Consider the following 27,530-nt stretch of genomic DNA (forward strand, 5'->3'; position numbering starts at 1 on the left):
AGCTTCTGGTCCTGCAGGGTGCTGGTCTGGTTTACTGCTAATCTAGTAGGTCAGTATTTACTTGGTTCTTTCTCTTTCTGCTGTAATAACAAAAGCAGAAAATGTGAAAACACACTCAAATAGCCAATAAATCAAAGCCAAATATGGGTGAGATAATCTTAGAAGTTTTTTTGTTTGTTTCTTCTGCACAATTTATTGTATTTTGATCTTTTTTTTAAAATAGTATTTTACTATTATTATTGTTTTATTGTGCAAAAAAAATGAAATAAATGTATTGACATCATCTTTATACCAATCTACCAGCTTATCAAAATTATTTTCCAGTGTGAAAACATCTGGAATCCATTGACTGAACTGGGCATGTTTCACTGTGCAGTACATTCTTAAAAGACTAGAGGATAAACTACAATGCAGCATATTCACTTTTATGTCTTTTATGCAGCTGGCAAATCACCTTAAATTGCACTACAGTCTAAAATGTGTAATAAATAAAATTGCCTTGCCTAAAGCCAAAAAGGCTACAATGTTCGGTTTCCTACATAATATCAAACTGATGGATGGAAATAACAGCATAGTTAAGGCTTTAAAAGTGGTGGATTTATAAATGGAATGTTTGTTCTGTGGAGGAGGAATGTTAAGAGGCATTTTCCTACTGAGAATGATTAAATTTAATGCCAATCCTGCATGACGACCCACACTAAATTCTAATGGCATTCTGAAACGCAATTATCGATCTAAGTATCTTGCTCCGGAGCAACATGATGTAAGAAACCGCTTGATTGATTGAGTGATGTCCTAATAGCACAACAACATACACAAGCCAGAGGTCATATTAAACGTCCAAGTTCATTTGAGCAAACACATGTTCTCTAAAATGGACTGTGCAGCGAATAACCACCCGCCTACAGAGAGTACAGCTGAAAAATGGAATCGAAATAAGATGCAGATTGTAGACACAGAACGCCATTTAACAAAAACCCTCCAAAGTACTCAGGAGGACAGTAACATTAGACAAAATCAGTTTCCAATTCCACCAAAGTTACAGGCGTGACAAAAAAACGGATTCTGAAGCTGTCTCTTCTCATTGCGGAGGGAATTTGTGGAGTACAAAAAAGCGACTGTATCTTCATTCACCGACCAAGCAGGAAATGAAGTGAACGCTTCAAAATCAGCCTTCAGATGACGTCTTTATATTGTCTTCTTCACGACTATTTTTCCAGTCATTGGAATGGGGGTAATGATTAATGAAAAATAAAAAAAATAAAGAAAAATTACTTTGGTTTCATTGGCTTTATAACCAAGTACGTAGTTATACTTTTATTTTCAGTTTGAGAAACTGACATGTTTTTGAATACTTTTAACATTACAAAGCCGAAAAGCAAAAAAACATGGCATATTTGGCATCAAATATGACTTTAACCCATAAAGACCCAAACATCCACCATCAAACAAAACCATGTCCTGATATAAACTGTGTAATACCTGTTGATCCACTAGTTCTGTCAATTCATGTAAATAATTGGTGTAAAATACAGTTTGTCATCTTTTCATGGTCATCAGATATGACCCATTTGGACGTTCAGAGGTTCTGTTGTTACCGTGGAAACACGGTCATCTTCTACAACATTGATTCACCGGTAAAACCAATGGAGTTGGATCACTGACAGTGGATGGAAACACTGGGTTTATGTTCAGTTAATGATAGATTTTGTTGAAAAAAAAATCACTTTTTTTTCAGTTTTCTCTATTTTTTGATATAATAATCCTCAACTTTTCTCTGAGCTTTTATGAACATCTATATGATTAGTAAAGTAAATGTAGGAAAATACCTGATTTTCACTGAAAAAACCCCAACAAAATACAGAAGATAATGATACAATAAATGGTGATAAATCACTTAAGGACAGTTTAATATAGAGAAAAAAAAATTGGAACTGACACAAATGTCACACTGGGTCCTTATGGGTTAAAAAGATATTGTTCATCAAGTGTTTCATATTGTAAGCTATTTATATCTCGTGTGCCATAAACCGATTCAACCAGTGGAAAAATAAAAACAAAGCTAATTTAAACTGTAACGTTTTACATTTTCATCAGCAATGTTTGTTAGTATAGTTCATTGTACAGGAGGTTAAGGACTTTGGTGTTTGTGGAAACATGGTTGAAGCTCAAGGGCACAGATGAACTAATATTGTAATATTTTTCAATCTAATTTCAAGTGATGTAGAGAAAATGGACATGAGGTGAAAGTATATCATTACATTTATGAAGAAAGGCTTAACTGCATATCATGTCAAAGGCATGTTTGTAAGAGTCAAAAATATCAAATACAGAGCAAAAAATGCACAGTATTAAATACACACAGACAAATATACATAACTGTGTAAAAGACTAAGGCTAATTTTATCTTTGTTGTTTTTGCAGGGTTGAATTGAATGTACATATTTATTTCTCGTTCTCTTCGCTTCTGATACAAGAAAATACTTCAAATATGTGCACAGCCTTAAAAGGGTTCTAAAGGTTAAACTCACTATTTAATGTGACCTCTGACCCCATGACAAGAAGCAGCACAAACATCTGACATGTTGAATAAAACATTAGAAAAGTAATGCAATAAATCTCATATTGTCTGAACAAAATGGTTAAAGACATGTTAAGTACAAAGGGAGGTCACACTAAATACGACCACTTTGGTTTATAGAAGCTGTTTTTTTCCCCCTGAAACTTTTGTTTTCACTGCTGCATATAGGCTACTTAGAAATGCATATGTGTGGTCATTATAACTTTACAAACCTAATTTTGGCTGAGGACTTTACAAAGTACTGTACATCCCATCCACAGCTACTACACCTAAAACACTAATATCCAAAGCACCACAAAGAAAGAAAGAACCAATGTTAACAATATTATCTAAGATAAAGATAATGAATCAATCTTATGTCTAGATGTTACACTGCATTGGTTTGATATTATATCACTTTGAACCTGAGAGAAACAAGCATTTACAAGCATTAAGAGTTAAACCAATCATATCTTAAGTAAAAAAACTGAGATATCAATATGTAAGAAAATAGCTTTTTCCAAGTTTGTGGTCCGTTTCTATAGCAGCAAACACAATAAATGACCTTGTAACACTTAAACTACAAACTGGGGAGTTTTTGGACAATGTGTGTATGCTTCTTCGATATTTTTACATTGCATCATCTTTTCTAATTGTGCAGATAAATCTTCCTCAAGGTGTTTTAATTTGTTACTAAGTTACTTTTCAGTTTGTCAGTTCGGTTCAGTAGCTGAACTTTACGGTGAGTGTTCATGTGGCTTTATGAATGTTCCAGTGATTACAGATGAGTCTTTTGTGCGCATGCAGGGTTCACATCTCCACCCAGATGCATTTTTCATCTGTGGTATTGAGGGTTTGCACAGATGTCCAATTACCTCTGCTTTAACGGCATAGATGGACCGTGTGTTCTGTTAGCTGCTCACATTATTAGTTAAATAGACATAAGAAAATATGCACAGAAATGTGTCTGCACTGCTATGCATATTAATGTGGGATTCTGCTGCCTGTGGCTTCTGCTGCCGCTGCTGCGATGCAGTTTGTGAGACGTACTTAAAAGCATGAGGCTCCATTGTTAACAGAGGAAATACGGTTTTTCCTTCCTATTTAGCCGATTACTCAAAATCTGTCCATTTCCTGTAACTGAGAAGAGAAATAAAGGTAATACTTCGGAGAGAGTTAGCCAGAGGTCATCAGCTCTCAAACAGAATTCAGAATAAGTTTAAAAGCCTTTTTAAAAAGCCTTCAATACTTTTGTTGCTAATTAAATAAAACATATTGTCTCCATCATTTTACATTCATTTCCTGCTCTTGGACTCACTTTGCCTATGCTCTCTCACATGCTCGGCATCTTCTTCTCATCTTCGTTTCTCCTCCGCCAACAGACAAGTTCAGCGAGGGGAGGCCTGTTGCCAGGCAACAGCCCAGAGTGTATGATTAAAACTTTGATTTCCAATCTATCACCTGAGAGACTGATGTGGCTTCTTTCCTCTGATGCTCTGCAGAGCAGCTGGGATGGAGTCATGCACAGCAGCTCCACACTCACCAAATGAATCTTTACTATGAAATGAAACATTTGGTTCACATGGAGTCGAGCGACCTCATCTTCAGCCAACATAAACTCAAGCTACACCTTCAGAATGTCATATCAAACACTGACTAAAGTTGGATCCACTTAACTTTGGCACATTTGGGGATTACAGGGAGGATTTATTTCCTCTTGCTGCATGTTTGACCCTTCAGAATTCGCCGTGGACCAGTCATTTTGTCGCTCTTTTATCAGTTGTGCTTCAACTAAACTCCAGAAACGCTACAAAGAGAACAAGACAGATAAAAGGATGCACAAAAATCTCATTCATGTCTGCTTTGCTAAATGAGAACTGCCACAAAGATGGGGAGCTTACAACAGGTTTCATCATGATGATTGATTGTTATCGTACAGATGATGTTCTAGGTTATGATTTGACTGAGGAATGAAGGAGGAAGACATGGACTACAGGTGTGAGTGTTGGAGGCTGATCGTTTCCCAGATGATGAGCAATGTCAAGGCACCTTAACGGTTTGGCCCCAGGCAGTGTGGTGATACATGAGTGACATATTTATCCCTGGCTGGGACTGACTGGCTGTATAGAAAATGACGGGTAGGTGTGTGTATGTGTGTGTGTGTGTGTGTATGTTGGGGGGCAAGCGTGTGTGCAATATCTATGTGTGTGTGTGTGTGTGTGTGTGTGAGAAAGTGATCCAAGATTCATCTAAATGCTCCCCTCTGGCATCCATGGCATCCCAATAGGTCGGAAATCTAATCTACAGCCAAAGGATGATAAGATGTTGGCACACAGAGGCAGGGATGAGAGAAAACTGAGATGTTCAGCTAAGTGGAGAGAAAGTGGAAAGTGGAAAGCAAGGGGTGAATTGTGACAAACATTTTGTGGCTTGAGGGGACAGGAAGAAAAAATACTGAGGCCTGAGATTGGATTGAAGAAAGACACACAAGGGGGCTTGGCAATGGGCACTGCATTAAAAGAGAAAATGGGAAAAAAAAACAACAACAAAACAAACATCTGTCAGTATGATACACGAGCACAGAAGTGTTTCATGGATCCCTGGTCTCCACCAAAGGTTCACTACTGTATATTCATGTTTGGACCAGTAGGCCACAGCTTGTCAGGTGTCAGGTAAAAGCTCATCAATGACAGACAATAGCCGCTTTTCCATTGACCCTCAAACTTCGCAAACATAACTTGTGCGTAAAAATCTACCTAATGGAAAAACGACAATTTTGCCAAAAGTCTCATTTTTCGATTAAAAGTTTTTGCGCTGGCAAGAGGTGGTTTTTCGGGCGTAGCGCAAATGGTATATCATGAAAGATATTTTTTCACAACTAGAGTCAGGTGAATTAGAAAACCGGATGTTGACGTACAGTACAATAAGCGAAAAAGAAGAAACATGTTGCGGTGTGTGTGGACACACCAGGAAACCCAATCATTTTTTTTAAAATTTAGTACAAGGTAAAGGGGTAATATATAATAATAATGAATATATCTGTAAATCAACACCATATTTACGTTCGTCGCCATGTTTATGGAATGACTTCTTGTGTCATCTAGTGAGAATAAATAAACAAATCATCGCATTTGTGATTTAATGGAAAAACGGAATGGAACTTCTGTTTTTTCGCCATTTAGTAAATATGGGTAAAGTTTTGTGCAGATGTCCAATGGAAAATTAACTAATGAAATCTAGCACTTAAGAAAATATGTTTCTTGTTAGTTCTTCTCGGTTCAACTGGACTGGTTTAGCTCTTTTGAAAATGTTTCGTCTCTCATCTAAGAGACTTCTTCAGTTCTAATAACTGGTGGGGGACAGTGGATTTATAAACCTGCAGGGGGAGTTGTCTGAGTAGGTGATAATCCCAATTTAAGTGTCAGGGTCATAAAGGCGTTGTGTCCTTGGGGGTAGGGTCGTTAGTGGGTATTGTGTGTCAGTTTCAGGGTTGTTGACCAGAGGGGTGGGTCACTATCCAAATCCTTCCTTTAAAAAAAATATGAGGATCCTCTTGCATGAAAGAAAGATGGACTAAAACAAGGAGAACAGTTGATGAAACAAAGTCCTTTGTAACCACTACAACCGTTAAAGATGAATTTCACACAGCTTTTACAATACTTTGTTCATTTATTATAATGTCTAATCTGTAGACGACACATTCAACTCATTTCTTCTGTTCATAGGGCACATAAACCCCACAAGAACCTTTGATACGAACAAAGCCATGGATGGATGGACAGATGGAGTACGGGACAGAAGTGACTGATTTATCCAATATCTGTTAATATGAAACACCTGAAATGAATACTTTCTTTACAATATGGATGGATGGATGGATTTCAGGTGTTTCATAATACATTGGATCATTCAGTCACTTATATTCTTCTTCTTCTTCTTCTTCTTCTATTCTATTCTATTCTATTCTATTCTATTCTATTCTATTCTATTCTATTCTATTCTATTCTATATCCTACTCCATTTCCAACTGTATACACGTGTTCCCTATTTTAGGATTCTACAGTACATTTCAGCCATGTAATCAAACATCAACATAATTGAGAGAAACAAGAGAAACAGAAAAGTGTAATTGGGTATCACTAGATTTGTGCAGTGGTGCTCACATTATGATGCCCTTTCTGCACAGGAGTTATTCAAAGATCCTCTCTTTTATATAGAAAATACCAGATATGCATATTGTCTTTACCATGCATGTTGCTATATTTTCCAACCTGCAGCTTTCTTGAAATCTTAAAAATATGGAGCATTGAATTCTTTTGATCAAATCAGGCTGCAAATCACAACAATAAACCAGTATTTGCACTTAAATACAGACTCACACAATGCTGTACCAGAAGCAAAGACACTATCACCATGCCAAAGAGTTAAGAATATGTGTTCCAAAAACCAGACCTGTGCCTGATCCAAAAAAGAATGGAGATAAAATAAGCTTGAGTGACTCCTGTGGAACATGAATTTAATATTTCCTTTACATTATTTTCAAGGGGAGCAGCCAACCAATCTAGATTAAATGAAGTGTAAGTGAAGGTATTGGTTAGAAACTAACAAACATGTCCATTCATCTGTAGACACACTGAGCTCTAACAGGGTTAGGTCAACTCTGCTGGCTACGAAGACTAGCTACAGCATCTGCAATGGCTTATGTGGCAGATGTAAAGATAGAAAACATGTACCTTTACATCCAGGTTAAATGGGTCCAAATGCAGCGGACTGAGATTATAATGCAAGGTTCTTCCTAGCATATACAAAATATCATGTAACATGTAAAATTACAGGAAATTTACATTATAATAGATTAGATTCATAAAAAAGCAGCTGAAGACTTTGTTTAGACAGACTTTTTTTATAACAAGTTGCTTTTATGTTCTGATGCCTGTGTATGTAACTGTGTGTTTTTATACATGTGTATGTAACTGTGTGTTTTTATACATGTGTATGTAACTGTGTGTTTTTATACATGTGTATGTAACTGTGTGTTTTTATACATGTTAATGTAACTGTGTGTTTTTATACATGTGTATGTAACTGTGTGTTTTTATACATGTTAATGTAACTGTGTGTGTTTATACATGTGTATGTAACTGTGTGTGTTTATACATGTGTATGTAACCGTGTATGTTTATACATGCGTATATAACTGTGTGTGTTTATACCTGTGTATGTAACTGTGTGTGTTTATACCTGTGTAAGTGTGTGTTTTTATACATGTTTATGTAACTGTGTGTGTTTATACCTGTGTATGTAACTGTGTGTGTTTATAACTGTGTAAGTGTGTGTTTTTATACATGTTTATGTAACTGTGTGTGTTTATACATGTGTGTAACTGTGTGTTTTTATACCTGTGTATGTTGCTGTGTGTCTTTGTATCCTACTTCTGATTTTACTGTAAAGCACTTTGTGCATTCTTTCTGTGAAAAGTACTATATAAATAAACTTTACGTACTTATAGCGCTTTTCTATGTTGCGTACTCAAAGCACTTACATAGGATCCATTATTCATTCTCACATTGGTGGTGGTAAACTGCATGTGTATCCACAGCTGCCCTGGGTCAGACTGACAGAAGTGTGGATATCAATCTGCAACAAACTGCCCCTCTTCATTCACTGGGTCTGAGCAGGAGTCAAACCACTAACCCCTCTGGTTACTGGACACAACACTGCAAACAACAGTACAAATAAAAATCGACAAGGAAAACGGTGTTTTTTTTTTTTTTTTAAAAAAGCCCAAACGGTCTATTTTAATAGTGAGTCAGTCTCACTCACTGCTTTGTTTCCCCCAATTCTTCAGGTGGGGGTGGGGGTGGGGGGTGTGTGTGCACTGAGCATGTTCAGATGTCTATGAAAAAAAACAAGGTCTATTCCATCAGCACGGTTTGAAATTTTTCCTATTGAGTAAATGGTTGAATTTTTATGAATATTTAAAATAAATCATACATTCACCACAGACACATCAGGGGTTAAAGGGATAACCTCCTGAGATGCAGGACAGTACAGGCTTCTGCTTTTTTTCCTGGAAGAACGCGGGGGGAAAAAAAAAAAAAAAAAAAAAAAAAAAAAAAAAAAAAATATATATATATATATATATATATATATATATATATATATATATATATATATTCTAGGTCTTAGGAGGTAAATAAGAGGGAATCAGAAATCAGATCCTTCAGTTCAGATCCTTTAACTGCAAACCTGGTTTAAATCATAAACACATTCAATGTACATGCAGTGAAATGTCAAAAACCACACTCTGAAATTGAAAACAAGTAAGACGTCTGTGAAAACAACTCAGCAAACAGATCACAGTGAACTATTGAGAGTTACTGAATATGACAATATGATGTTCTGTATACACTTCCTCATGGTTCCTTTGGCTTCTTCTCAGACTCTGGTTTCACCACCTAATCTCCCACTATCCAGTTCAGTCTGCAGAGTTTTCTTGTGCCAAAACATGGTGTACACATTATATCAGTCTGTCGGAGACATTTGTCATCTGTGCAGAAAAGGCACACAGAGCAATTAGAGACAGGAGACGACTCAGGCCTGAGGCGTGTCCGTGGTATTTACTCCTTAACGGACGGAGAATCGCTCTGCAGCCCAGGAAGTGTGAAGGCGAAAGGAGAAAACAGGGGGAAACCACTGTCTGTAAAGTATATGTATGTCTGTATCTACCAACACTTATGTCCCTGTAGTGATGTGTCTGTCCACATACAGTCAGTCCATGAGTATCTGGACAATAAAGTCGCCTCTGAGCACCACCACAGTGGATCTGAAATGAAACTATCAAAATGTGACTGAAGCATGGACTTTCACCTTTAATTCAAGTGGTTTAACAAAAACGTTGCATTAAATGTTTAGGAATTGCACCCATTTTTATACAATATCCCTCAATTTTCAGAGGCTCAAAAGTAAATGGAAAAACTAAGATCATTATAAATATGAAGATTGTTTTTAATACTTGGTTGAAAAAAAAAAAAGTTTTACTCCTTTTATTGAACATCAGTGTTACATGGTGTATATACACATGGCACATAATGTTCACATAGCAACCATAGAAATTCCTTCAAACAATGTTCATGCACCCCCCCCCCCCCCCACACACACACACACACACACACACACACACTTTCACCCCTCCAAAGAACATACAGCACACTAACCCACAGAGAGAGAGAGAAAAAAAATAAAAGAGGGAAAACCATATTCATAGGTTCACCACTGTTGTAACTGTGCAGTATGTGTTATGGTTTACATGGACAAATAACAAAAGTACAAATGCACTTAAATGCAAGAGGGCTGTTAAGTAGGTGCAGTTTTAAATGTACTCAAATATCCTTTTTTTTTTTTTTTTTTTTTTTTAAATCGCCTTTAGCCTCCTTCAGCTTCTCCTGCTTGTTTCTGGGTCTTTCTACATTCAATTTAGTCTTCAGTCACTGAAAAGCTGCTCTATTGTGTTGAGATCAGGTGACTGACTCAGAAAATGAAAAACATCCCATGTCTTTACTTCCAAAGATTTTGGGTTGCTTTTACAGACTGTTCTTGGTCATTATCCATCCATCATTTATGCAGCTGCTTGTCAGTCAGTTATCCAATTACTTTTGAGCCTCTGAAAATGGAAGAAAAATGGCTGCTATTCCTCAATGGTAAATGGAATACTATTGTTAAACCTCTTGAATTAAAGGTGAAAGTCTACACTTCCATCACATCTGGATTTTTTCATTATAAATTGACTGTGATGGTGTACAGACACAAAATACTTATAGATGTGACAGTATGTCTCTAAACAATCTACAAAGACAGACACTTTCCTCTATATGTAGTGGTATGTTTAATTCAACGTAATATCATGAATTGTGTAAATATACACACCATACACACACACACCTTTTAATTGGTGCGTTATCTGTACACATTGTAAGTGCTCCACGTGTATGTTCGCGCCGCACCAAATACCATGCGATTAGTGGTTAGGGTTAGAGTTAGGTTTATCAGTCTGGTTTAATTACAGTTTAATTATTCACATTTCTTGCATGTATAAATGAGCAAACCTCACCTTAAGACTCATGTCATGTGTTCATAGGTTCAACAGTGTGTGTTGTAACTATACAAACTAACAAGTCTGACCCCACAAACCTGCAAACTTTTTAATTTCACATCTTAGCTGAATAAAATTAAAGAACTTTTCAAAAGCTACAAGACAGACTGAAGGAAAATAAACAGCAGTTTTGATGATTTGTATTCATTTTCTGTCTATAGAATAAAGAGCATTAGACAGAAGACAGGAGTTTACACATTATAAATATTAAATGAACATACGGAATGATAAACATCTTAACAGTGTATGAAGTAAAACAGGTTCCTTAAGCTGTTCAACGACCAGATACGCAAAGTCTTTTGTCCCTTGAGCAATCAGACAGCTGTGTTAGGGTGGATAGGAAGTAGAAGCTCCAGAACACTTCTGTCCTTGGGGGTTCTATGTTTTTACATGTTAAGTAGAACACATACTTTTGTTTTTAATCTAACTTATTTTTAGCTATTTAGATTCTGCAGGCATTATCTTCATGCCCAGTTGGCAAGTCCCTATTGGTCAGATCCTGCTATGTAGGAACCTACAGCTCTCCAGGCTCCTGTTTGACTTCCTGATGAAGGCTTGAAGCTGAAACGCATAGAAGTGCTTTTTAGGTCTAGATATGACCGTGCCATGTTAATAAAGGCATTTTAATGTTTAAAGAGAGTGCCTTGGATTTTTCTTCCAGTTTGATATCTACTTTATGAATTCCTTTTTCCAAAGAGCACCTCGAACAAACTCTATTATGGTCCGAGAAAGATTCCTTCCCATGAATTTTTTAACTCTGTATTTATTGTTGCTGTGGCTGTGGAGCAGTGACCATATTTTGAATTTCCCCTTGGGGATTAATTAAGTCAATCAATCAATCAATCAATCAATCAATCAATCAATCTATCTATCTATCTATCTATCTATCTATCTATCTATCTATCTATCTATCTATCTATCTATCTATCTATCTATCTATCTATCTATCTATCTATCTATCTATCTATCTATCTATCTATCTATCTATCTATCTATCTATCTATCTATCTATCTATCTATCTCATTCAGCACAACAGTAGCAGAACAAAAGCACACTTAAGCCCTGAAAATGTTGCCAGGTATTGTGAAATACAACAGGAAGTAACACTAAAATGTAACATTCACATGTATTTGTGTGTTTACATTAAGTCTATGTTGAGCTGGAGCTCATTATTTCTTGACATTTTCTGAATACGGCACCTCTATGACCTGACTCCAGAACTAATCAGTTCAGAAAATGAATGAGTGAAAATACAATGATGACAAAATCTGTATATTCACATCACTTCCAGTGGTATGGGATGACTTTATATTCTAGCATTATGAAGGGTTGGGGGTTTTAATGGTTACAGAACACGCAATATAAAAGAAGAACCATGACCAACAGCCACCATATGATGTATTTAATAGTATAAAACAAATACTATTAAAAAAAAAACCCTCTGCACTGAATAATAATGTTTTCCAACAATAAATGCAGTGACCTTACTAAAAAAAATTGTTTCATTGACACATATTCCTCCTCCTTCACTGAAAATGTTTTCCCCTTCTCTCAGTCTTCACCGTCTAATTCAGGTTTCTGTGTCATGCTCATAAAACCAGGTTTCAGAGTTTTTCTGATGTCAAAAATCCTGCTTAAATTCCCTTTTGTGATGCGCACAGAGGAATTGTATCCCCCACAGATGAAAGTGAGGAAACCTTCAATGTATGAAATTCTGTATAGACATCATTCTGTCTTGTTAAAGTTAAAGATCGCAGTGGACAAACATGGAAAAGTGCTTGTAATAAAGTATAAAGAAGAAAACCACATACATCTGCAGTATAGTCTAACTACACCATTAAAAAAAATTAAAAAATCACATCCCATCATCTACTATCTTCGTATCATTAATCATTACATTGTGTTGTTTAGTCTCAGATGATAAATTTCCGTCCTCTGCATCCCTGCAAAAGCGCCTGGTTTTTTATAGAACATGCCTCCATACGTGTAAATCCTTTCTCATACCTATATGTCATTTTAATCATATAAGGGTAAAGTTATTGGCCACTCGGTTAAATTACAATATCGCAGTGGGATGTTATGTGGCCTGAGACAACAAAAGCAAATCTGATGGCTCATCAGGTTTATTTTGGTGGTGTTAAGTGCTGTAACTAAAAGACCAGTGGTGGTTATTAAATTCATGAGGGTAGTAAAATGTGGTATGGATTACCTTTATACCATGAAATAAAACAGACTTTTACAGTGATGTCTTTAATTTTCACAGTTTGTCTTTAATATGTACACAGCGGCTGGAGTAAGTCATTAATTCTTGTTCATCGTTGCTTCTTGAACTCAGTATTATTAGAAAAAACAGTAGAGTTAATCCCATGTGGGTCCGTTCACTGATCATCAACACTATAACTATAAGTGATGTGCTTTAAATCACAGTCACTTTATAGACATTTATGTGATGTCATCCTTTCATTATTTTTTGCCTTTTTATTTTATTGCTTTATTGATTTTGCTTGATAGATTTTTTTAAAATTGCCTTTACTTCCATACATTAGATTTACACGACACCTAAAAGAATGAATGATTGCATTAGTCCAACTAAAACTGAACTTTAAAAATACATACTTTTGACAAAAACATGTTCCTTCCACTGAAATTGAAGTTTTAAAAGTCAGACTAACACACCCGGATCATCCAGTTGAATGTTTTTCTGCTCCTGCATGCAACCAGACCAGACCAGAACAGGATGATGTTTTCTGTGCAAATGCTAGAAGTCAGCACCAAACTTGGGCCTGGAAGTCAAACATCATGCATCTGATCTGCACAAAAACTGTAGTGGACAGAAAGTACATTATATACAAATTTGTAATGTTGTCCATTTTCATGCTAGGTTACCTTCAGGTTGCTAACGTGCTAGCTCTCTTTTGACTGCTGTTGTGGTCTGTGATGTCATAGGTCGACCAAAAATGATTAGACCTTAACAAGCTGAAAGAATACATCGCTACCTATTATAGTGGATGTGACATGATTTCAACAATAAATCAATTACACTAGTGTTTATGTAGACTGGGACAAAGACAACAGTCCAATTAAATGACCTAAGAGCTAACTAAACTAGATTAGATTAGATCATTGGTTCCCATCCTTTTTTGGCTCATGACCCCATTTTAACATCACAAATTTCTGGCGACCCCAGACATTCAAAATGGCGATTATTTTTTCTTTTTTTGCTAAAATTAATTTGTTTTTGATCATGTAATAGTTTGCTATACATTGTTGCAAATAAATATTACTTTTAGATTAAATTTAGTCTATATAATGTATATTATTATGGATGGAGGCAGAAAAGCCAGGTGTAGATTACTGCACAAAGTGAGAATTTTATTTTCCTTGGTCAGAATATGTACAGTCAGTCCATCTTGGATTTATAAGGCTGACAATTAATACTGAACAAACAAGAACTCAAACTATGAATTATGAAAGAGCTGCAGCATCTGAAACTGACCACAGTGAACATTTGAAAGATAAACAGAACCACAGAGAAACGGAACCACAGTGCTGCAGTTTCAGCTTCAGTTTGTCATGTCTGTTATGGATTGGGGTTGTCTTTGTCAGTTCACCATATATTTTTTATTAGTAAGATTTTATTTATTTTTTTTTTTATCAATTACTAGAAATTTCAGGCGACCCCATTTGAATTCCATGCGACCCCACGTGGGGTCCCGACCCCAAGGTTGAAAAACACTGGATTAGATTAAGATCCTTTATTGTCAGTATACAGTACATTTTTACCACACACTGAAATTCAACCTCTGCTTTTAATCCATCTCTAGAAAAAGCAGGAACACACCACACACTGCAAACTAGGAGCAGCAGGCTTGCCATTGCAGGGGAGCAAAGGAGGGGTTAAGTGCCTTGCTCAAGGGCACATCAGCCGACAACTTTTTCTGCCAGTCTGACAACCAGTTCAGTCCGGCGACCCTTCTGTCACAAGCTGACTCTCCAGCCCTCTAGGCCACGGTAGAAGTGTATCTTAACTAAGCTATGCATGTAAACCTACTGAAGTTTCGTACACTGGGTTATTGCAGTTCTTCCATTGCACATTTTTGCATCTTTTGACTCCTTTTAAATGTATCTTTAAGTCACAAGAGCCAGAATCAGGAGGGAAAAAACTGAAAACTTGAGGTCACACACCTCCTTTTTGTAGCTCTCTCCTCTCAGTCCTAATGAAAAGACTAAATTTAAGGATAAATAATCCTGATACTGTCTTGTGTTGCTTTATTGTGTTGTGTGGTTTCACTTTTCCAACCCTTTCTGCAGTAGAGCAGTAGAATTGCATCTCACCCATGACCGGTAATTGCAGCTTATGTATTTAACCGTCCTATCTGTCTGAAAGCGCTACTGATTAGACAAAATCTACATCACAAAGTAAATTTTCATCATCCTGAAAACACCGGCAAGGATTAGATGCTGAAGTTTCATGTCTTCTCATCAATCACAGCAGCTTTAACTTTTAGTTCAATGTGTGCATGGTTGCATGTATATGATGTTTGCATCATATCCTGTGTTGTTCTGGAAGTTGATTCAATGTCTAATGTAAACACTTGCAGGTATTTCTCACTTTTGCTGCATTACAGGAGCAAAATAAACAATATAAGGGTTTTCATGACAATGGCAATAGATACAGGCAACTGAGGTAGTCATCAGCTTAGAAATGAAGTCAGGTAACAAAGACAACTTAAAGGGGTCATATTTTGCTAAATCCGCTTTTCTTAGCCTTTGGTACATTTATTTGTATATTTGGACCCTAATAGTTCATAAAGTTTGAATTTGAACCCTCCAGGTGCTGCAAAGCTATCTTTATAAGCTATCCTGATGGCGGCTGACTCCGGGAAATCCACGGTCTTGGTCCTGCTAGATCTCTCCTCGGCCTTTGACACAGTGGACCATACCATAATGATTGAGAGACTGAGGGACCTGGTAGGGATGTCAGGTCATGTGCTAGACTGGTTCTCCTCTTACCTGACCGGCAGAAGCTTCACTGTGTCAATAAACAACTTCCAATCTGACTCAGCGGATCTACTGTGTGGTGTGCCCCAAGGCTCTGTCCTGGGACCAGTCCTATTCTTACTCTATGTCCTCCCACTTGGCCACATTATCCGACAGTACAGTGATGTCTCCTATCATCTATTCGCGGATGACATCCAGATATACTGCTCCTTTAACTCCTCTGAGCCCCACAAACTGAGTTCCTTAATCAACTGCTTGTCAGAGCTGAAGCAGTGGCTAAATGATAACAGCCTCCAGCTGAACTCCAGCAAAACTGAGACCCTCATCATTGCCCCAGATAGTGCAATCCCAGGGATCAAACATCACCTTGGAGACCTGAGTTCCTCGGTAAAGACAAAACTGAGGAATCTGGGTGTCATCTTTGACCAGGACATGTCTTTAGAATTCTACTCCAAACACCTAGTCAAAAACTGTTTCTTCCACCTACGCAACATCTCCAAACTCAGATCTATGGTGTCCACAAATGAGCTCGAGATGATCGTTCACGCTTTCGTATCTTCTCGCTTAGACTACTGCAACAGCCTGTTTACATGCTTAAACAAGAAGGAGCTGGCCCGTCTACAGTTTGTCCAGAACTCTGCTGCCAGGCTCCTGACCCGCACAAACAGGAGAACCCACATCACTCCCATCCTTAAATCTCTCCACTGGCTCCCTGTTCTATATCGTCTTCATTTCAAAATTCTTGTGCTAACTTTCCGGGCCCTACATGGCCAGGCCCCTGCATACATTGCTTCCCTGATCCAGCCCTACAGCTCGACTCGTAGCTTGAGGTCTTCAGGACAGTACCTGCTGATGGTTCCACGGACCTGTTTTAGCACACGCGGTGACAGGTCTTTTAAAGCTGTGGCACCACGTCTATGGAATGACCTGCCTCTACACCTACGGTCCATGGACTCTGTAGAGAGCTTTAAGAAACACCTCAAAACCCTCCTGTTCAAAAAGGCTTTTTAGTCTCCCACCTGACCCAGGACCACCACAGACTGATTACACTCTATGTATTCATCATAACGTACTCCATGTGTCATCCCCCCCCCCAGTCTCTCTATATCTCTATCGCTCTCTCTTTTCTCCTCCTTTACTCTCTCTCTCTCTCTTTAACCCCAACTGGTCAAGGCAGACAGCCATCCTTCAGGAGTCTGGGTCTGCTCGAGGTTTCTGCCCGTTAAAGGGAAGTTTTTCCTCGCCACTGTCACCAATCACAAGTGTTTGCCCCTGAAGGATTCTGTTGGGTCTCTGTAAACTTAATTTGATTCTGATTTGAATTGATAAAGCACTTTGTGACTCTGTCTGTGAAAAGTGCTCTATAAATAAAATTTACCTTACTTACTTACTTTACTATATTAATTCTGGCAAAAATCAAGTGGATTTCTACAACCCGTTTTTAATTCCAGCTTAATTTGTTACGTCTATAACTAGTTACATCACAACAATTGAACATACAAGACTTCCGACAAACTGGCACCAGGCACACTGTCAATCTGACGCAAGCTACCAACAGAAATCCACCCCTTCTGCTCGTGTAGATCCCACCCATCACGTTCAGTTGAACTTACAAGCCAAACGTTTTGCTTTGCAAAAGATTTTGACACGCAAAACTTTTCTACTTGCAAACAATTTTGACCCAGAAGTAAGTACCACTTGAACTTGGAAGCAAAACTTTTTGATTTGCAAAAGATTTAGAGGTGCAAAACCTTTGGATTTACAAACAAAACTTTTAAAATGACAATATTTTGGCCTGCAAGCAGAAGTTTCAGATTTGAAATGAAAGAAAATGAGAACACATATCGATTTTGTTAAGCATACAAATTTTGAAACCTTCATTTTTGTTTTCAAATCTTGATTTTTTCTTTGCCTTTTATTCCCTTTGCTTGCATAATAAAGACACAAAATTGTCTTCATATTGTAGTCCATTCTGAAAATATGTCCAAACTTTGAGTCAATTACCGAAAAATATTCAGTTGTTGGCTGAATGGGACAGAAAGCACAGTCAACAACCTGGAGGGGATGGGGCGTGAAGTGGCTCATTTGCATTTAAAGGGTCAGTGCTCAAAACGACCTTTCTGGTGTCATCACTCAGAAATAGGATGGAAGATGGACCTGTGGAGTTGAATTAATGAAGAATTCAGACCCAAGCATAGCATTTACAGTTTATGTCAGGGGTGTCAAACTCCGGTCCTTGAGGGCCAGTATCCTGCATGTTTTAGGTATTTCCCTCTTCCGGCACACCTGGTTTAAATAATGATCAGCTCATCATCAAGCTCTGCAGAAGCCTGATAATGATGTAATGGTTTCCAGGTGTGATGGAAGAGGGAAATATCTAAAATATGCAGGATACTGGCCCTTAAGGACTGGAGTTAGACACCCCTGGTTTATGTAGACCGCGGGGAAATGTTTAAAAAATGCATAATTCCTTTTAAAAAAGCTAAATATCACTCCTTTAAAGACAACATCATTATTATAACAAGTATCACTCCAGAATGTGATCGCAATATGGCAAGTTAAGAAATGTACCAAAAACATTGCATCTTAACGCCAACACAACCACAGTGATTTGCAGTTGCTTGTCTTGCCATGCAGACTTAGGAAAAATAATGATGAAACATGCCTTGAAGCATAAATTTGCTCCAGTGAAAGGGTATTCACTCACACTTGTAAAGGATTTGAGTGGGCGTCGTGTTGCTTCATCTGCTCTGGGACTCACTGGTGGCTGAATGTGATTGAAGTGGAATGACTGATAGTTTGATTTTACAAACACCTGAGGAGTCAAACAAAGCACCGCATCCAACGGGCGTCACACCCTTCGGGATTGGTGCTGTGTGTTTATTTGACCAGCCCTCACAAAAGCAGTTGGCTGGGAGCTTTTTCATTACACAGAGTGTAGTTGATTGCATTTTCTCCAGCACTCTCAGAAGTGTGTAAATGGAGCTACTATACACTCTTCTCCTCAGAGCCAGCCATCACCAGGCACCGCAACAAGTCTCAATAAAGCCAAGAGGGTCTGGGCAGAAGGAAAAGGCGAACATTTGGACGAGTGTTGGACTGGCTGAACACTACAGACTTTAAAATGTTCTATTCTAACGTCATACCTGCTGAAAAGTGAAGTTTAGATCACTCCGTTCTCTCAGGATTCAATCTGTCATCAACATTTAGATGTTTGTGCCAGACAGCAAAGAGAGAGAGAGAGAAAGGAGAGACATAATCACAGTTTAAAGGCGCTGGGAAAATCAAACATGTAGCTCTATCGCTGTGGGTTCAGACATGTGAGAGGAGGTAAACACATTAAACTGTCACTCTCCAAGTTACCTCTGTTAATGGAAAATACAGCTAATCTGATGTAGTATGCATTGGATTGCAAATGCACAGAGCGAGAGATACTTAATAACCAAGTCAGTGCCTAAGAGGTCTAAAGAGGTTCCAGTAGGTGATGGGCAAGGATTCACAGAGACTCTCAAACTAAGCACACATAGAATCAAGCCATTTCAACCCACTTCCACAGATGGCAGCATGCATACTAAGGCCAGGCCCATTGTTCAGTATGGTGGATGTATCCACCCAGACAGCCCAGTCTCAAAACAATCACATTCTCATGCAAATAAATTCCAAATGCAGTTGCGTTTTGTAATGTGACGAACATTACATTTTGTTATAGGTACAACTTGTGCTTTGATTTTGTTGTAAGGGAATGGGCATGCTATCTTATGAGCAGAAGGTGGTTCAAGTGGGTATTGGATATGCAAAATCCAGAACTCACCAGAAAGTGTGGGTTAATTTAACCCTTTATCGGGCAAGTGACTACTTTTGGTCATTTCCACATACATAACAAGACAGTAACAGTTACAGTTGATTTGTTTTTTTAAGTTATTGTTTGTTTGTTTTGAGGATGTCTATGTCCTCATCATGTGCATTTTTAAACTTTTAATTTATAGCAAACAAATGACCTACTAATGTTGGCTGTTTCATGTCTTGTTTCTGTCACCTGCCTAGAGACTGCAGATGAAAAGTAGTTATTTTTAATAATTTTGGCATATTTACACGGTTGTATTTTTTATACAGCGATGTTCATAAATATGCATGGTCCCTATTAAATAAACCAATAAAATAAATAAATAAATAAAATAAACAGTTACAGTGAGGAAAATGAGTCACTAATCTCAGGTCCAATGTGGTCTACAGGGTCTGTAAGGTCCACCTCTGCATGAACAGTGAGTGGACCTGCTTTGTTAGGTACCATGAAGTAATGGTACTAATGTAAGGAGTGATGTTCAAAGGGATAATGTGGATGTGGACAGGGGTCTGGATCAGCACTTATGTTGGTCTAATGTTCTAAAAGTGATGTTGTAATGTTCTAAAATACATGTTCATTTCATATTACATGTGTTTTGTTTTTGTTTTTTTAGTCTTTATATATATATATATTTGTTGATTTTTTTTTTTTTTTTTCCCACTTACAGGTAAGGAACCAAATATAGTAACTTCAATCACCATGATTTACTACATAACAATAGAAGATTTTTAAAAATTTCACAAAAGTTATAAAGTCTTGTAGGTTCTCCTATAACCGACTAAGGTCGAAATTTAGATTTTCAGAGTATTTCTATGTGAGCAATGTAAAGAGTAAACTTATAGCTATATATTTTTGTTAATCAATATTTACTGTGAAATGCACTGCAGTACATGGGAGGTCGTTTGCCTTACAAAAAACTATACATGAAAAACACTGGGCACAGAATGCGTACAGCGACAAATGAGGTTAACATAGCATTATTAAAATAGTAAAACACTGCTATTTTTTTTTCAGTTTATTAATTAATGCAAATATTATTGTGAAAACTTAAATGTTTAGAAATACGTCCTGATTTTTTTTTTTTTTTTTTAAATCACATCTTTGCAAACTTTTTTTTTTCTGTATTCAACCAAGCCCTTAAAGCCTGTTTCCCCAACAGTAAAAAAAAAATCCTAAACCTAATCAGAACTCAGAAACAGAAATCAGAAGTTCAATAATGCTGTCATACTCACCAGCTGCTGTGGTAAATTGAGTTGGCAGATTTTTTGGCAGAATAAAACACATTGTCTGTAAACAATTTACACTGACATTCAGGAGCAGCAGTTTAACCACTTTGAAAGTACGTTAATTAACAAAATGTAATTATTATGCTGGAACAAATGAAACAGAACATGTTTGCATTTACAGCTTTAAGTCAACATAATTCACAAGAGACAGGGAATGTTCTAAGGCTTTCTGTCACTTTGCCATTAAACCATAAAGACCCAAACATTAACCTGCAACCAAAAGGATCTACGGATCTAAACTGTTTAAGACTTGTTGATCCACTAATTCAATCAGTTCATGTAAATAATTGGTGTAAAATACAGTTTGTCATCTTTTTATGGTCATCAGATATGACCCATTTGGACGTTCAGAGGCTCCGTAGTGGACGTGGAAACACCGTCATTTTCTATAACATTGATTCACCAGTAAAACCCATGGAGTTGGCTCAATGACAGTGGATGGAGACACTTGGATTATGTTCAGTTCAGATAGATGTAACTGAAAAAGTCTTTTTTTGTTCTTCAGTTTTATCTGTTTTTTATATCCTCAACTTTAATCTGAGCTTTTATGAACATCTACATGATCTGTAAATTAAATATAGAAAATTACCTGATTTTCACTGAAAAAATGCAAAATACAGAGAATAATATTATAATAAATGATGAGAAATCACCTAGGAAAGGTTAAATATAGAGAAAAAAATCATTTGGGAACTGAAACAAAAGTATCACCAGGTCTTTATGGGTTAAGTCGTCTCACTTTGCTTATACAGATTTCTGCATAAAAAAAAACTGTGTGCACTTCCAAAAATATACATGTACATATGGTTCCATAAAAAAAAAAGAAGGGATGAACACAGAGAACACGTGGGGAAAAATGTGACCATACTCAATGTACCAATGATTGTAACTATTAATTCTTTCAATACTTTCCTTTTTCTAGCAGTGAAAATCATTATGACGGACAGTATCCTGAGGACAAATTGTAAATCAATAGTAACCGTGATTTGTTTAACGTGAAACAACTGCAGCTAATAAGATGTTGCATGAGGTCACTGTAGGGCTTTTACAATACTGCAGGCGAACATGTTTTTTACATCTGCAAACTGATTTGTTCTTGGAACATTTTATCGCCCCTGTTCCGGTCTTTCACAACAATACATGAAAATTAGCCGTAGCTACAGGGATTTCTGGCAAAATACCTCGAATCAGCTGAATTTAATTAGAAATGTCTTAAATATCCCCTGCAATCTCCATAAATAAGTGCATGTTTTATGAATGCTGTATTCATAATTTATCTTCTGTCTGATTCCAGAGGGAAGTGAATACAAGTAGTGAGAACTGTCCTCATCCACAGTGGGCTCATGTGATGGTGTCATTATTCACAGCTGATTACTTCCACTGGACATGGTTTCAGTTCAGTTGTGCATTGTGTGGAAAATACGACAAGTCACGTCTTTAAATTTTAACCAATTCCAAGGTGTCACGTACATGAAAGCCTGAGTCTGTGCTGTGAGAAATGTTGACTATTACTCTTTTTTTGCCAGTGGATTCTCTTGAATCAACTGGATTTGGTTATCTAAAGAATATTGTGGGGAGAATTTACCCAAATGGTGAGTTTTCATTGAAGTGTGTAAAGAATTTTAAAGTTTCACCAGGATTGTTCCTCATTTTCAGCAGTGAGATACAACTATTCCATGATTCAGCAGCAGTGGAGTACAATATCCATTTAACATGATAGTTACTTAGTTTAGATTAGATGTAACTTTATTGTCATTACACATTGTTAAGGGTTAGTATTTTTTTGTTGATTCTGTAATGGGCTGTGCCATTTGTGATTGTTGTATTTTTGTAGTTTTTTTCTGTTCTCTTCCTTGTGTGTGGGTGTGTTCTGTTTTTTTTCCTCCAGCAAATAGCAGTTGATTAAAGGCGGCCATACACTGTGCAATTATTTCGAGCGTTGCACGCAGCTCCATCTCAAACTGTGCGAATCAGTCGTACAGTCAGACTCACGATTCCTGTTCTCACACTGCACGGACCGACGCTCGTATGCGACCTGACTGCTCACACTGTAGGACCATACACCACAGGACGCACGACACGTTTGAGTGTTGTATCCGGAAATACAACGTTAAAATACCAAGGAATCCGTAAAAGTTCATAGACGATTGTGTATTGGCGTGAGCCATGAAATGGTAGTGCTAAACAAAAACCAATGAGCTGCTTTGGAAATATGTGCCATTATCTGCCGGGAATCAAAAAAGAAGAAAAGACGGTGACGTGTTTGGTGCAGGAATTGGTTTTCCAGACGTGGACAGTATGGGCTGTCAATCCTACAGCAGGAACTAGAGGTAAGCTGCAACAGCTAAACTGCACTAGGACAATAGCCAGCTACTGTTAGCTTGTACGCTACTGTACGCGTCTGTGTTCGCGCATGCACAGTGTGAGAATTTGAGGCACATCGGTTCGTGACACTGCTTTGACAGTACGATACACTCACGAGGAGTGAGCAGGATTTCAAACAGCTCCGTTTTCCTTGCGAACACACGATTGCTGGTCGTGAGGTGGTCGTGAGGTGCTAATCGCTTCTCTTTACCCCATGTACACTGCACGAAGCACGACACACGATTAGAGGCACATCTGGCCCGATCCCAGAAATAGTCGCACGAGTGAGAAATCGTCTCTAAACTCGCACAGTGTAAGGCCGCCTTAAGGATGAGCTGCAGGTGTGCTGTTGCTCTGCTGGCTGCAGCTGATTGGTGCTTCAGGAGATGAGCCGGGAAATTTAAAGGACAGAGCTTCATTCCTCCAGAGACTCCTCTCATTCCATCCTCCCCTGTGTGCAGACCAGCCTTTTGTAATTTTTTTGTTAGAAATTTGTAAAACCAGTGATACAAGGAGGGAATCTTTTTCTTTAAGTTTTGTTTGGTAAGACTGATGTATTTTGGTTTCCTTCGTTTGTTTTTGTAGAACATTTTGATTCCCTTACCTGATTTAATTTTTCTTTTTTATAAATAAATATCTCATACTGCAGTTCCGTGGTTGCTGGTCGTTTTGTTAATTTACTCCTGTTTGTTAAGGGACATGGAGGGAGGGGAGTCTCATATCATGTTGCGTCTCGGCAACCCCTAGACCGAGCGTAACATGAATTGGGGGCTCGTCCGTTTGTTTTTTCCATTTTCGAGCATAACAACATGTAAAAGTACAGGGTAACAAAATGCAGTTTAGCATCAAACCAGAAGTGCAATCACTAGACCACATGCACATAAATACTGGATAGATTTTTGGGGTTCTATAAATATACTACATGAATTATTATATGGGTGCTTCTATGAAACTGGTCCCTAAAAACAGGAAAAATTCAAATCAGATGTAGACTAATGTTATGAAGCAAATTTGGGTCTATTTTAAAAAATAAATATTTACTGAGATAAAAGAGAAACTATTTTTCAGATAAAACACATTTTAAATTTTTTAAAATATTTTTTTTATACAAAAATCTGCATGTAACATAGTAAAAAGGACACAAAAATAATGTGCTACTATTTTTTTTAATATCTCTTTATTCTCTCACAGGTACATTTTAGGAATCAAACTAATTATGCAAGGCAGAGTGTTTCACAAAAAAAACTGCTGTTGCAAAATCCCTCATGATTTATATGTGTTTGACTGGGCAAGTTCTGTATGTAACACAAGTGGACACAATGGGTTACATACAAAACCTGAAATGAGACTGAGATTCGTGTAAAACCCACATGTCTGGATTAGAAAAACTACCAGGATTGTCAAATTTCACACATTGTCTTTATTTATAGCGGTATATAAGACCATTTCAAGACATGTTTTCCAAATCAAATGCACTGACACCTAGGTAGCTTTTCCTGTCCCAATTTGGGTCTTATTTTTTGCCCCGTTATTTTATTTAAAAAGTCATTAATTATGGGATGTCTCAGAGAAAGAGTATAATTTTTTTTTGCATTTATCTGAGGTCATCATTAGGTACATCCTGGGGGGAAATATGTCTAAATTTCTCTTTTATTATTAGGTCTAAAAAGCTGGTAAAGTGCCAGGTACCAAAATGAGCCCAGTTTCATAGAAGCACCCAGATACAGATTAATAAACATCACATATACAGTATTAATTATACAGGCGGATAATGGCACAGATTGTGGTGATATTGATATACTATACAATTAAATACTATATGAACATATTATACAGCTTTACTTTACTCTACAGGATTACTGCGCAGGGGATAAAGGACATAAGGAGGCAGCAATGGAAGCATATCAGTATTAAACCAATGGAGAGTTTTGTCTTTATGTCCTGAAAAAGTTAAATATACTCATAATATTAAATAGAAAAAGCTGGTCATTTCAAGTTCTTATATTAAACAGCCAAGTGGAAGAACAAACAGTGCAATGGGTTAGGCCACTAGGGGTATGTATCGGCAAGAATCTGGCGATATGATACAAATCACAATACTGGGATCACGATATGATATATCACGATACTGTTAACAAGGCAATATTTTTTTATTTGTTTGGGGTTTTTTAGAGATTATTTGCTGGAAAAACTGAAAGTGCAGCTTTTGGATAAATAAAATTTTAACAGGTGAGTTTTATCAGTACAAAAAACACAAATAAATAAATAAATAAATAGAGAATATTTTACAGACATTACAGTTTAAGATCCTGCTTAAATGTTCATATTTTATTAGTTGTGAAAAGAATGCATAGTGTTCAGTCCCTGAGTCATCTAACATCACATCATTATTTTTGTGCAATTCCAATAAAAAAAACTATCTGCCTCTTTCAGACAGTAAAAGTGCTTTTAGGACGCTTGAAGTAACCGTTATCACTTTCGAAAGACTACATGTATGACCTGCTATATGACAATACTGCTTTTGTAGAATACAAACTGTTGCGGGGTCCTTTCCCACACTGCTCAAAAATTATAACACCACAGGCGTAGTTGAAAGTGCAAAAAGTTGGTGGTGGTTTATTTTGCCGTCGGCCTCCCATAGTGCAGGGCAATATTTACAAGTGAAGTCAAAAATGGAAAAACAAAAAAAAACAACACTTTTTACAAATTTACAAAGCACAAGAAAAAAAATGCATCTGAACAGAGTTCTCCAATAACTCACCAAAAAATTCACAAAAATCTCACAAAGGTTAGCGATAAACAGCACAGTTGCCAGCTCTGCAACTCAGAGAAGACTGTCAATTAAAGACTTTTTTAACAAAACATTTTTAACAGTGTTTTTAAACATAATTATTCACAACCGGAATAGACATACAACACTTAATAATTCAACAGATTTTCCAATTAATTATCCAACCCAAATACCTCCTTCCTTGAAATAAAAAATACAGAAAACCAAAAACGCTACGTAATTAAGTCACATGATGTGAAAACCGCACGAGATTTCCCCTATAATATCGCCCCGGAAAGGACCCCTCGTTCTTTTCCCCTTGAATGACGTGGCGGGCATGACAGAATGCCAAGACAACACGGACCCAGGTAAGTGATTGAAACTGTTGTAGATATGTATGCAATTACCTGAAAAATGCTGCCGAGTGTGCACCCTCGGTTGCGCTATAGTTTGGATGGGGGAGGAGAGTGCGAGTGGCGAACTGATGAATGATTGCAAACACGGACGGGGAGAGACTGTCTGACGTGAGTGTGTGTGTGTGTGTGCGCGTGCCGGGTCGCGTGTGCTCCGCTTGTAGCAGGAGACAGCGGACTCAGTGACGGGGTCGCTCCGTCACAACAAACAAGAGCAAAATACCTATGTGAATATAGAAATTAAAGAGCATGATAAACAAAAAAGAACAACATAAATGAAACTCCGCCATGTCTGCATTTGAATAAATACTTACAAATATCGACTGTACTTTTTAATATCGGTACAGTATCATGAATGAAATGTCGCGGTATATTGCAGAACCGATATTTTCTTACACCCCTGCAAGTCACAGTGAAAAACACTACGAAACATCAACATGTGGAGTAACATTAAAACCAGTCACTGAACTCCATCATGACCGCCCTTCCCATCAGTCATAGCTGCAGATCATCATCCTCCATAGAAGAACATCTGGAGGACATGTTTACCTGTGGATCTCATCTGCTATTGCTGGCAGCCGATGAACACCGGTAGAAAATAACAACAACCCAACCAAAGTCTCATTTTCTACAGCCACTGTTTTTTTTTTTTTTAAGTCAGGCAGAAGCTATTGAAATGTCATATTAAATTACTGTTATGCTGTAAACATCACATGCACAAAGAGCAGCAGTAATGCACAAACAGGATAATAGTCTTCATCATATAAACAGGCACTTGAGTTTGCAGATTTTTTCCTATAAACTCCCTATCACACATACGAGGACAACTAGAACACACCTAATAACAGGAATACTAGTGTGCATGTAAACACATCATTGACCAACATGGGTCAACTCCTTCTAGCCTATCTGTCGCGGTTATTCATGCCGCCTTTTCCAAAATTGTCTTGTTTAAATGTAAAATTTTTCATTTTAAACCACAAACAAACAAAACATTAATTCCTTGTATCACCAAAAGGTAGGCAGCACTTTAACTCTTTATATGGCACGGATAGAAATACTCTGAAATTCAAATTGTCAACCTTAGTGTGTTTTTGGAGGACATAAGACTTTATTACTTTTGTGAAAATTTTTTTTTT

This window comes from Sphaeramia orbicularis, chromosome 11 (assembly GCF_902148855.1).
Source record: "Sphaeramia orbicularis chromosome 11, fSphaOr1.1, whole genome shotgun sequence".
NCBI classification, from domain to species: Eukaryota; Metazoa; Chordata; class Actinopteri; order Kurtiformes; family Apogonidae; genus Sphaeramia; species Sphaeramia orbicularis.